We start from the raw sequence: 12,953 nt of genomic DNA on the forward strand, positions 1-12,953 counted from the left end.
GCCCGCTCCAAACATCATCCCCTCCCTGCTCCATAATGTGCAGACACATCATGGGTCGGGAAGGGGTTAAGTAATTAGCGGTCAGGGAGCCCGGTGTTGCCGGGTCCCTTGACTGCTGACTATAAGATGCAGGGACTTTTTAGCAAGATTTATTCTTGCTGAAAACTGCGTCTTATAGTCCGAAAAATACGGTATTTATTTTTATCAATTTGCACTGCAACATATATAAGACAAACTCTTTTATTTTCATTTCAATTGTTTCAAGATGAAAATCCATCATGGAAGAAGGTGTGTTATATCCCTGCATAATATCTGACACCTCAACCTTCCTACATATAGTCACAAAACAACCACATATGCACACATAAGCACAGCGGCTGGAATCGGGAATTAGGACTCGTACATTTCTGAAGATTATCACAGCGTGTGTAATGGCATTTGAAAAGCTTTAAAAGACATGGAGTTTTAGGCCTCATTTACACGAGCGTAATATACGCGCGTGCGACGCGCGTGCTTTTCACGCGTGTCGTACGCACCTATATTACTCTATGGGGCAGTGCAGACGATGCGTGAATTTTGCGCAGCGCGAGTGCGTTGCGTAAAACTCACGACATGTTCTATAATCGTGCATTTTTTGCGCATCATGCACCCATTGAAGTCAATGGGTGCGTGAAAACCACGAAGGTCGCACGGAAGCACTTCCGTGCGAACTGCGTGATTCGCGCAAGAGCTGTCAAACTGAATGTAAACAGAAAAGCACCACGTGCTTTTCTGTTTACAAACATCCGAACGGAGTGTCTTAGACATGAGCGAACCGAACTTTACCGGGTTCGGCCGAACTCGTTTTGACCGAACCCGGCAGGAGACAGTCACTGTGCAGGGTGCTGAAAGAGTTAAACTGGTTCAGCACCCTGGACAGTGACCTCCAATTCCAATATACGTGAACGTGTAAAAAAAAAAATAGTTCTGACTTACCGATAACTCCCGGCTTCTTCCTCCAGTCTGACCTCCCGGGATGACAATTCAGTCCAAGTGACAGCTGCAGCCAATCACAAGCCAAGCACAGGCTGCAGCGGTCACATGGACTGCCGCGTCATCCAGGGAGGTGGGGCCAGATGTCAAGAGAGGCGCGTCACCAAGGACGCGTCACCACGGCAACGGCCGGGAAGTTCTCGGTAAGTACGAACCTCTTTTTTTTTAAACAGGTTACTCGATATGCTGATCGGAATGCACTGTCGAGGGTGCTGAAAGAGTTACTGCCGATCAGTTAACTCTTTCAGCACCATGGACAGTGACTGACGTCGACTAGCCTCATCTCTATGATGGCGGCTGCGCGGAAATCACGCAGCCGCGCATCATACACGGATGACACACGGAGCTGTCAAGTGCCTTTTGCGCACGCAAAACGCTGCATTTTTTGCGCGCGCAAAACGCACACGCTCGTGCAAATGAGGCCTTAAACACAGAGGGAGTAAATAATTCTAGGGAGATACATTTTAAATGTTAAAGGGATTGTCTACTTTAGAAAACCTATTTTCATATACTGTACCCGATTAGGGAATTCAAAATTAATAGAGGGGAGTCCTCGGTTCAGGAGCATCATCTCCAGGCCAGAGTGGAAAGCGGTTCCAAAGAGCATCTCTAACTCTGGAGGACCTGTCCTGTTTTGCATTACATAGACAACCCATTGATTTATATGGGCACTGTGTAATGCTTAATTTCCCCTTTGGTGGCGCTAAAGGGAAACTGAACACTTACTCCCAGGTTTCCTTACAGATTCATATAATTGATAGGTGTTCTAGCAGGAAGACACTTTGTAGTCAACTTCTTGTCAAATTACCCTTCTAACAAGCAGAAATTGTCCAAAGCAGACAATTCCTTTAATTAATGTATTGTACATTTCCATATGACACTCAATTTGCATAGAAACAATGTAATAATTGGGCAGTCATTAAAGGAACACTAAACACAGAAATAATAACAAAAATAACAGCAATTCTTCACTTAATATCCTTCTATCCCGTGATCCTATTCTGTCTCATATTGCAAGTCCCAGGAGATCATTTATTTCTCCCTTTTCCTCCTCAAGGAAACAAAGAATGTTAAGCCATGCCCCTTGGCTAAGCCTCACCCCCTCATTTATCATTTATAAATTTCTACATGCTTGTTTTAGGAACATGCAGAAAATCCCGCAGATTAACAAACAATGTATGCAAATTTATCTCCTGTTAATTAAAAAAAAAAAAATCTAGGTTGTGTCCCTTTAAATTCTCCTAATAGTCCATTGCACATTGTGGCAGGTTTATCAATACTGCAGCAGGACAAGATCCGGTGCTGTGCAAATTAGATAAATGCGGCTCACAGTGCAGTGTACCCTTGGCATATGCACCGGGAGATACATCCCTTTCGTGTACCTTTTATTTTTGCTGTATACGAAAGCACCGCCTGTTGAACTTTCCTATACAATGCAAAAAAGTATACCACACGTAGTACAATGGTGGCCTATGGGCAATATATGCAACAGTATGACATACAGTTGCATATGTTGAAACCTTACATTTGCTTTCCCCCAATCTGTGTATTGTATGTGTCGAAGGTAAACATTAAATGCGAACACAGCCCCTTCATTGTGCAGATTGGCACAGAACCCCTATAAACCAAAAGTTTCAAAAAGTGCCTAAATGTTTGATAAATACAGTATGAGAGTTGTAGCTAGGGATTCCTGCAACAAGGCAAAGATTCAGCATGGAGTCAACACCCACCCTACGTACACGCACACCTAAAACTTAACTGAATTTGTCCAACCTTTCCATATAATGGTAAGTAACTTTATATCTATGTACAATGTTGAAGTGGTAATGCAAAGTTACACTGAAATAAAGTGTTAAAATGGGTTTCTATTTACAGAGGCAGAACTACAGCTACAATTTGGATTCACAGTAAAACATAAGTAGTGGTGCTACTGTATATCACACACATAAATAGTGCACTATACTGTACAAAAAAATGCTATACTAGACTCTGCAATAAATTGAGACCCCAATTCAGACCCTAAAATTAATTCAGAACCTACACCAGAACCCAAAATTACTTCACCTACACCAGAACCCATTGTTAATTCAGATTCCAAAATAAATCCAGACCTCAGAACAGACCCCAAAATTAAGTTAGACCAAACCCCTGAATTCATATTCCAGATCAGGCAAACAAAATTTAAATCAGACCCCAGACCAGACCGTATACTCACTTTTGGGTGCCACAGCAATATATTCTGATGCCGTTCAGCTTCAGGACATTGCATGCACTGCTGGACTGTGCCAGGGCTTAGTGCAGCAGCACCCAGAGCTGTAGAAAAGCCAGGACCGAAGAGGGTAAGGCTGGGTTCACACGACCTATTTTCAGACGTAAACGAGGCGTTTTACGCCTCGATTTATGTCGGAAAGTACGGCTCCAATACGTCGGCAAACATCTGCCCATTCATTTGAATGGGTTTGCCGACGTACTGTGCTGACGACCTGTCATTTACGCGTCGCTGTCAAACGACGACGCGTAAAAAAGACGGCTCATCAAAATAAGTGCAGGACACTTCTTGAGACGTAATTTGAGCTGTTTTTCATTGATTCCAATGAAGAACAACTCCAAATTACGGCCGTAATTGACGCCTCGCAAAACGCGAGTACATGCAATTACGTCTGAAATTACGGAGCTGTTTTCTCCTGAAAACAGCTCTGTAATTTCAGACATAAATGCAGTTATCGTGTGCACATACCCTAAGCATAACAGCCATTATCTATTGTATTCTTTTCCCAGGGAAAGTGCTAGCTACATCAGTGTGAGAGAGATTTTAGGACTCTCTTACTGCAATTTTATAGCTGAGACACACTGATAAATCTAAAAAGAGATGTATATATGGGTAAATGGAGGGATGGATGGATAGATATGAGAGTGAGAAAGAGAGAGAGATGATAAATAGATAGATAGATAGATAATGTCCCAATACTTACCTATCTATGATCCATTACCACCTGTACCACGGAAGAAAATGATGAAAGATAGGCAGCACTCCACATGGTTTATCAAGTGAAAAAAAGGGATTTTATTCGCCCATATATAAATGCGACATTTCAGCCCCCATCATGGGCCTATCTTAAAGAGGCTCTGTCACCAGATTTTGCAGCCCCTATCTGCTATTGCAGCAGATAGGCGCTGCAATGTAGATAACAGTAACGTTTTTATTTTTAAAAAACGAGCATTTTTGGCCAAGTTATGACCATTTTCGTATTTATGCAAATGAGGCTTGCAAAAGTACAACTGGGCGTGTTGAAAAGTAAAAGTACAACTGGGCGTGTATTATGTGCGTACATCGGGGCGTGTTTACTACTTTTACTAGCTGGGCTTTCTGATGAGAAGTATCATCCACTTCTCTTCAGAACGCCCAGCTTCTGGCAGTGCAGATCTGTGACGTCACTCACAGGTCCTGCATCGTGTCGGCACCAGAGGCTACAGTTGATTCTGCAGCAGCATCAGCATTTGCAGGTAAGTAGCTACATCGACTTACCTGCAAACGCCGATGCTGCTGCAGAATCATCTGTAGCCTCTGGTGCTGACACGATGCAGGACCTGTGAGTGACGTCACAGTGTGATCTCTGGAGAACACGGCTGTGTCTGCACAGCCAGAAGCTGGGCGTTGTGAAGAGAAGTGGATGACACTTCTATACACAACGCCCAGCTAGTAAAAGTAGTAAACACGCCCCGATGTACGCACATAATACACGCCCAGTTGTACTTTTACTTTTCAACACGCCCAGTTGTACTTTTGCAAGCCTCATTTGCATAAATACGAAAATGGTCATAACTTGGCCAAAAATGCTCGTTTTTTAAAAATAAAAACGTTACTGTAATCTACATTGCAGCGCCTATCTGCTGCAATAGCAGATAGGGGTTGCAAAATCTGGTGACAGAGCCTCTTTAAGCAATTTCAACAATGAGCACCACAAGGTTTAAATACAATATCAGTATATACAGTAATTGTCACGTTCTGTGGGTATGTGGACCCACTGGGGCGTACCGCCGTAGCGGGATAGCTGCTGGCCAAACAGAATACCAAGTCAATGTCTATAGTCCGAGTAAGGGTACTTGTGGTAGTTCAGACAGTAGCGAGGGTTAGGCTCGGATGGGACCTTGGCAGCAGACACCAGGCATGGTGCAGCACAGCCAACGTGATTGGGGGCACAACACGACTCCAACTCTCTAAGGCACAGGAACAAGGTAGCACGGGATACAGGTAGCAGGAACGGGAACATTGGGAACTGAAAAACACTAAGGAACCATTTGCGAGGACTGACACGGGTAAACACAACAATACTCAGGCAATGAAGGAAGGGGCAGGGCCCTTCTTATAGTCCAGGGTGAGTATTGGCTAATTACTGACACAGCAGAACGAAGCAGAAGTGAGCGTCTCCTGAAGAGGAGATGCGGGCCAGCGCTCACAGATCCATGGCTGCGGCCGTTGGGGGGTGAGTAATCCCGATGGTCCGAGGCCATGGGCGTTACAGTAATTACATTAATTTAATACAAAGAGAGTTATCAAAATAAATTTACATGCATAATGTGTGAGTGGTGCATAATTTGTGATCGATTGGATACATGATAACTTAAATACTTGTGTACCATGTCATGGCTCTCCTTCTCTGCTCCGGTGAAGTCTGACACACACATTGTAATGGCATGTGTGTCATATTAAGTGCAGTGCCAAGGTCGGCGCCGAGAGAGAGCCCAAAAGGCAGCTGCTGTCCACTGAGCTCAGCTCAGATCAGATCTTCGAAGCAGCCATGGGAGCCCGCAAAGACTCCAAACACTAGCCCTAACTTCAGGGAGCAGCTATTTTTGGTGCCTTTACAGCTACCCAACCCCACCCCACACCATGCTGGGATTGCTGCTGTATCTATTCACACAACAGGCTTCGGGTGTCGGCCGTTAAAAACGGTCATCTCGGGCTGTTCTTCATGGCCGTTTTGCATCTGTTTTGTATCCACTCCATGTCCATGTTTCCATTTTAGACTAATTTTTAAAAACACATGTATTTGTGTATATAATTAAACATTACTGTCCTCTGTAGATAATGCCATAGTGCCCTCTTTAGATAATGCTGCAATGTCCTCTGTATATAGTGCTACATCCCCCCCATTAGATAATGTCGCAGTGCCCTCTTTAGATAATGCCACACAGCGCCCTCTGCAGATAGCACCACACAGCTTCCACTGTAGATAGCGCCACTGAAGCTCCCTCTAGCAGTAGAATCCCCGGCAATGCCACACACCCCCTTGTATATAGTGCCACACAGCCCCTGTAAATAATGCCACAGTGCCCTCTGTATGTAGTCCTACACACACCCCCTGTAGATAATGCCACAGTGCTTTCTGTAGAGTGCCACACACCCCCCTGTAGATCGTGCCACAGTACCCCCTGTAGATAATGTCACACAGCCCCTTGTAGATAGCGCCACCCAGCACCCCCTGTAGATAGCGCCACACAGCGCCCTCTGCAGATAGCACCACACAGCTTTCCCTGTAGATAGCGCCACTGAAGCTCCCTCTAGCAGTAGAATCCCTGGCAAGAGAATTGCCGATGCTGTGATTCCCTCCAGGAGGAGCCCCTAATGCAACAGTCCATATAAGGACAGCGACGTCAGCGGTTACTTCTAGAAGTGGAATCTGCGGCCAGAGTGTTGCTGACGCTCTGCTGGCTGTGGAGTCCGCTCCTGGAGAAGCCCCTGATGTTACTATCTATATATGGACAGTGACATCAGGGCAACCCCTGAAGCAAAATCCCCGGCCACAGCATTGCTGACACTGTGGCCGGGAATTCCCTCAAGGAGGAGCCCCGGACGCCAATGTCCATATATGGACAGTGAGGTCAGGGGTTACTCCCTGAGCGGAATTCCCGGTCTAACGCTGTGGCCGGGGATTCCCTCCAGGAGGAGCCCCTGACGCCACTGTCCATATATGGACAGTGATGTCAGGGTTTACCGCTAGGAGTGGAATCTCCGGCCACAGTGTTGCCGACGCTGTTGCAGGGAATTCCGTTCAGAGAGTAAGCCCTAACGTCACTGCATATATATGGACAGTATCGTCAGGGGCTCCGCCTGGAGAGGAATCCCCGGCAATGCTATGAACGGGGATTCCGGTCATAGCGGTGACCCCTGATGTCTCTGTCCATATATGGATGCAAGCAGGAGCGGAATTTAGTGACACACCCCCTGTAGATAGTGCCACTTTAGCTGTGGCTGGGGTTCCCCTCCATATATGGACAATGCCGTCATGGGCTCCGCCTGGAGCGGAATCCCCGGCAATGCTAAGACTGGGGATTCTGCTCCTAGCTGTAACCCCTAACGGCACTGTCCATATATGGAGGGAATTCTTGGCTACAGTGGCACTATCTACTGGGGGTGTAGCACTATCTACATGGGGGTGTCACTAAATTCCGCTCCTGCTCGAATCCACCTTCCAGCCGGGTGCTGCAGGTAAAGTTTTTGGATCCGGCTCCTGCACAGGTCCAGTGCCGTATGGTGCCATAACTGATGTCCCCTGTGCCAGAACAGATCCAATAGAAAGCTATGGGATTCGTTCTAGCATAAGTTTCTCTCTGGTTGTTCTGCAACACACCGTAGGGAAACTGAAATGGACAACGGACATATGTGAATGGCTCCTTAGTTTCGCACATAATATCTATATAGTAATATGCGCATATAGCACTGTATCTCCACATTTAATGTATATATATAATTTTTCATCCGCATTTCATCCTGTGCACGTTCGACTAATCCCTTTCACAAGAGAACCCAGTCACCCTGCCAACGAGACACATCGCTAAACTTGATGTGCAAATGGCACACCAAGTTTTCCCGTGCAACGATTATCAGGAAACAGATTCGCAGGGTCTTGGCTTCAATGACGCACTCAGAGCTTTTCATATCTAAACAGACCACAAAGACAAGCATCACGATCATCATCTTTACAATATTTAAATTTTTTATTAAGAAAAATAAGAGAATAGGCCATACATATAATTGCTGGGTGCATATAAAAATGCTGACAATCGGCTAAACTTCAAATTCCCATAAGAGTTATATCAAGGCAACGGCGGTTGTCCGGGGCTTTGTACAGCAAGTTTTCCATCGAAGTCGCATCACTATTTTAGTGTATACTTCTTTTGGCTTCATGGCTACAAAAAGAGAAAGAACTGTGTCAATAAATAACAGTAAATTACATATATATCAATTTTAATTGACTTTTAATTATAGCAGCATTGTTTACTTAATCCTACATGGATCAAACCTGAACCGAACACCCACCCAAAACGAGAGGGCAAACCACTAAACTCAATCTACACCACCAAATTTATAATCGATATTTAGACTATTAGGCTGAAGTGTTTTTAATCGATGGATCCACTCCAACTCTTTCTTTTTAAGTAGACATATTCTGTCCCCTCCCCGTTTTAGAGGGGGGACCGTGTCAATAACACGGAATCACAGCTCTTTTTCTGTATGCTTGGTCTCTGAGAAATGTATAGAGACCGGTAAACCTAATAGCTTGCAATGAATAGTGTAACGATGTTGATTAATTCTTGTTCTTAAATCCAATGTAGCTTCACCCACATACATCATTTTACAAGAACATTGCAGCAAATATATAACAAAATCAGTATTACAAGTCAAATAATGATTAATCCAATGGGCATCGTTCGTTCTTGGATGTATCAAATAATTTCCTTTAATCATAAGTGAACAGTTAACGCAGTTTAGACATGGGTAGCATCCTTTCTTAACAGGAGCGAGATATGTTTGAGATCCTCTCCTACCCCAGCCCAGGTCCAATCTAACAAGTTTATCTCTAAGGTTATAAGACCGGTGATATGAAAACAGAGGAGGAGCCTTCAATTCTGGTATATTCCGCAAACCGATTGTCCGTTTTTTGTATATTGATTGTTGGACCCAGTGTACACACATCCGGTTTTGCCGTGTTTTTCTGGGTTTCATATATAGATGTGAGTAGCTATGTTCTATCACATTCATGCCTCATTCCGATATGGGGTATACATTGATATATTACATGTAGTGCGTGAAGATTCAAACTCAGCCACACTAATTAATATCAATGTTTATGTTGAAGAAGCCACATTGGGGGGTTTCTCCTGTTGAGTTAGGCTGCCAAGGGTACTGCTAGGCATCCTAACTAGCTGATTTCAGCCACGAACGCTGCCTAAAATGGCTGCATTGCGACTTCCACTGGGCATTGCGCTTGTGTGTACATGTGCAGTTAGAAACCCTATCATTCTCTGAACTTCCGAATGCACTAACACTTTGAGCATGCGCAATAGCGCGCTTACATAGGACGCCGATAATGGCGCTAGTATACACTGCTATCTGGATCCTCAAGGTATTATGCCAATTCCATGTGTTTTTAACCGTTAGGGTATGTTCACACACTAAACAAAAAACGGCTGTAAAATACGGAGCTGTTTTCAAGGGAAAAGCCTTTGATTTTCAGACGTTTTTTTAATAGATGTCAAATGGTGTTTTAATGCCTTCCACCAAAGGTTGTTTGAAATATTAATACTCTATTTGGAATTTATGAACAGATCACTGGAGTAAGGATAGAGTTTATAAAATATAAGTTTTACTTATTATTTGTTAAAAGTGTGCAAATACATACACAAAGGACAAATTTATAGAATAAAACTGTACTCTCTTTTGTGAGAGAAAAATGACATTTTGTTCGGTCACGGATTACCCATTTGTGCAGAATAAATACAAAGCTCCAAATATTACTGCATAAGGAAGAGGTTTTTCGAGAGGTATATTTGCCGTGACAGGCGTTTATTCCAGCATCCTGGGAACAAATGCATTTAACTATCCTTGCCACTGCATAAGATTGATTTCTTTCTTGCTCCAAAGCCTCCGATTGTAGAGGCTAATTGGCCTTATCTCCCCTGAAGAATTTTGGCCACAAGGAAACGCGTCGGGAGAAGGCATAATACTAGTTGCCTGGATTTACAAAAAGGAAAAAAGGAGGATTCCCAGTCCCCAGCTACAGGATCGAGATGGACTTGGATACATTATAGAATGGGTAGGGGGGTGGATTACCACAAATGTACCTCTTGAAAAACCTCTTCCTTATGCAGTAATATTTGGAGCTTTGTATTTATTCTGTAAAAAAGTGGTCACAACCTGCACAAATGGGTAATCCGTGACCGAACAGAATGCCATTTTTCTCTCACAAAAGGGAGTACAGTTTTATTCTATAAATTTGGCCTTTGTGTATGTATTTGCACACTTTTAACAAATAATAAGTAAAAGTTATATTTTATAAACTCTATCCTTACTCCAGTGACCAGACATTTTTTAAGTATTAAGTGTTTTTTGATGCGTTTATTGCTGCCGTTTTTGGAGATGTTTTGCTATTGACCCAATAAAAAACGGTTCCAAAAACGGCTCAAGAAGTGAAATGCACTTCTTTTTACAGGGCTTTTTTTTACGCTGCATTTTTTCAAACGGTCGCTTGAAAAATTGCCCCGTCGGAACGAAACGCTGCTTTTCCCATTGAAATCAATGGGCAGATATTTGGAGGCGTTTAGATAGATTAGATAGATAGATTGATATATAGATGGATATGAGATTGATAGACAGACAGATAGACAGATAGACAGATAGACAGATAGATATGAGATAGATAGATATAAACTAGATAGATAGATAGATAGATAGATAGATAGATAGATAGATAGATAGATAGATAGATAGATAGATAGATAGATAGATAGATGAGCAGGGGCGTAACTAGGAAAGACGGCCCCATAGCAAACTTTTGACTGGGGCCCCCCCCCTCCGCTGGGTATCACACAACCCCTCCCTTGTAGATAGTATCTCCCTATAAATTCCACCACACAGTGCCCCCCTGTAGATAGCGCCATACACAGCCCCCTGTAGATAATGTCTTACAGCCCCAAAACCCCCTGTAGATAACGGCATAAACCCCCTGTAGATAACGCCATACACCCCCTGTAGATAACGCCATACAGCCCCCCCCGTAGATAACGCCATACAGCCCCCCCGTAGATAACGCCATACAGCCCACCTGTAGATAACGCCATACAGCCCCCCTGTAGATAACGCCATACAGCCCCCCTGTAGATAACGCCATACAGCCCCCCTGTAGATAATGCCATACAGACCCCCTGTAGATTACGCCATACAGACCCCCCCTCTGTAGATGACGCCATACAGACCCCCCTGTAGATAACACCATACAGAACCCCCCGCTGTAGATAACGCCATACAGACCCCCCCCACTGTAGATAACGTCATATAGCCCCCCCGCTGTAGATAACGCCATATAGCCCCCGCCTGTAGATAACGCCATGTAGCCCCTCCAAAAAAAAAGAACGGCCTACAGTTTGTCCTGCAAAAGACATGTATCCCCTATCCACAGGATAGGGGATACATGTGTGATCGCTGGCAGCGATAAGGAGAACGGAGGACCGAAAGTCCGGCGTCTGCGCAGTAAATAAAAATGATAGGAGCGCTGGTCACGCATGCGCACAGCGCGACCGATGCGTAAGTAATTACTATGGAGCTGCAGACAGACCCCGGAAGTCCGAGGTTTGTCATGGAGAACTTGGGGGACTTTCGGTCCCCCGTTCTCCTTATCACTGGGCGTCCCAGCGATCCCACATGTATCCCCTATCCTGTGGATAGGGGATGCATGTCTTTTTTAGGAACAACCCCTTCAGTGGCGTCGCGCTGCAGCAGCCATAGACTTTATTAACTCTCCTCTCCCGCTCTCTAACCACAACCTTCTCTCCTTTACTTTCAAATATTCTCTGCCTTCTCAGGCCATGCCTACGTATCAGACATAAAGAAATCTACATTCCATTAACACTCAGAAACTCATAGACAGTCTACAGTCCTCATTGTCCCCTATCTCTTCCCTCTCCTGTCCCAATCTGGCTGCCAAACTTTATAATAACACTCTTAAGAATGCATTGGATGAAGCAGCCCCCCCTACACTCCGAACCACTCGACAAATACGCTGACAGCCCTGGCACACGCCTCAATCCCGCTTTCTTCAGCGGTGCTTGAGATGTGCCGAACGACTGTAGAGAAAATCGCATTTGGATGCAGATTTCCTCCATTACAAATTTATGCTGAGAACTTACAACTCTTCCCTTCATCGAGCCAAACAAGTCTATTTCACTTCTTTCATCTCCACACTATCTAATAAACCAAAACGCCTCTTTAGGACTAAGGAGGGAGTGAAAAGTATCAAAGTGCAGAAGCCAATCACAGATCTCAGTGCTGAAGACCTGGCCACTTATTTTAAAGTTAAAATTGACAACATCCGCCATGATATTATCTCCCAGTCCCATAGTAACATTGATCCCCTTCCCTCCCGCACTCCCTCTTCTTCACTTTCAGCATTTGACCCAATAACAGAAGAAGAAGTCTCCAGGTTCCTCTTTTCTTCTCGTCCTACTACCTGCCCTAGTGATCCTGTCCTCTCACTCTTCCTCCAGTCCCTCTCCCCAGCTGTCACTAGTCACCTGACTAAAATATTTAACCTCTCTCTTTACTCTGGTATCTTTCCCTCCTCTTTTAAACATGCCATTATAATCCCATTACTGAAAAAAACAACTCTTGACCCATCCAGCGCTGCTAACTACCGACCAGTCTCTAATCTGCCCTTCATCTCCAAACACCTGGATCGCTTGGACTACTCTCGCCTTAGCCGCTATCTCTCTGTTAACTCCATTCTAGACCCCTTGCAATCTGGTTTCCGCACTCTACACTCCACAGAAACTGCCCTTACTAAAGTCTCAAATGATCTCTTGGCGGCTAAATCTAATGGCAAATACTCTCTACTGATTCTTCTGGATCTCTCTGCAGCCTTGGA

The sequence above is a fragment of the Rhinoderma darwinii genome, chromosome 4, assembly GCF_050947455.1.
Source record: "Rhinoderma darwinii isolate aRhiDar2 chromosome 4, aRhiDar2.hap1, whole genome shotgun sequence".
Classification (NCBI taxonomy): Eukaryota; Metazoa; Chordata; class Amphibia; order Anura; family Rhinodermatidae; genus Rhinoderma; species Rhinoderma darwinii.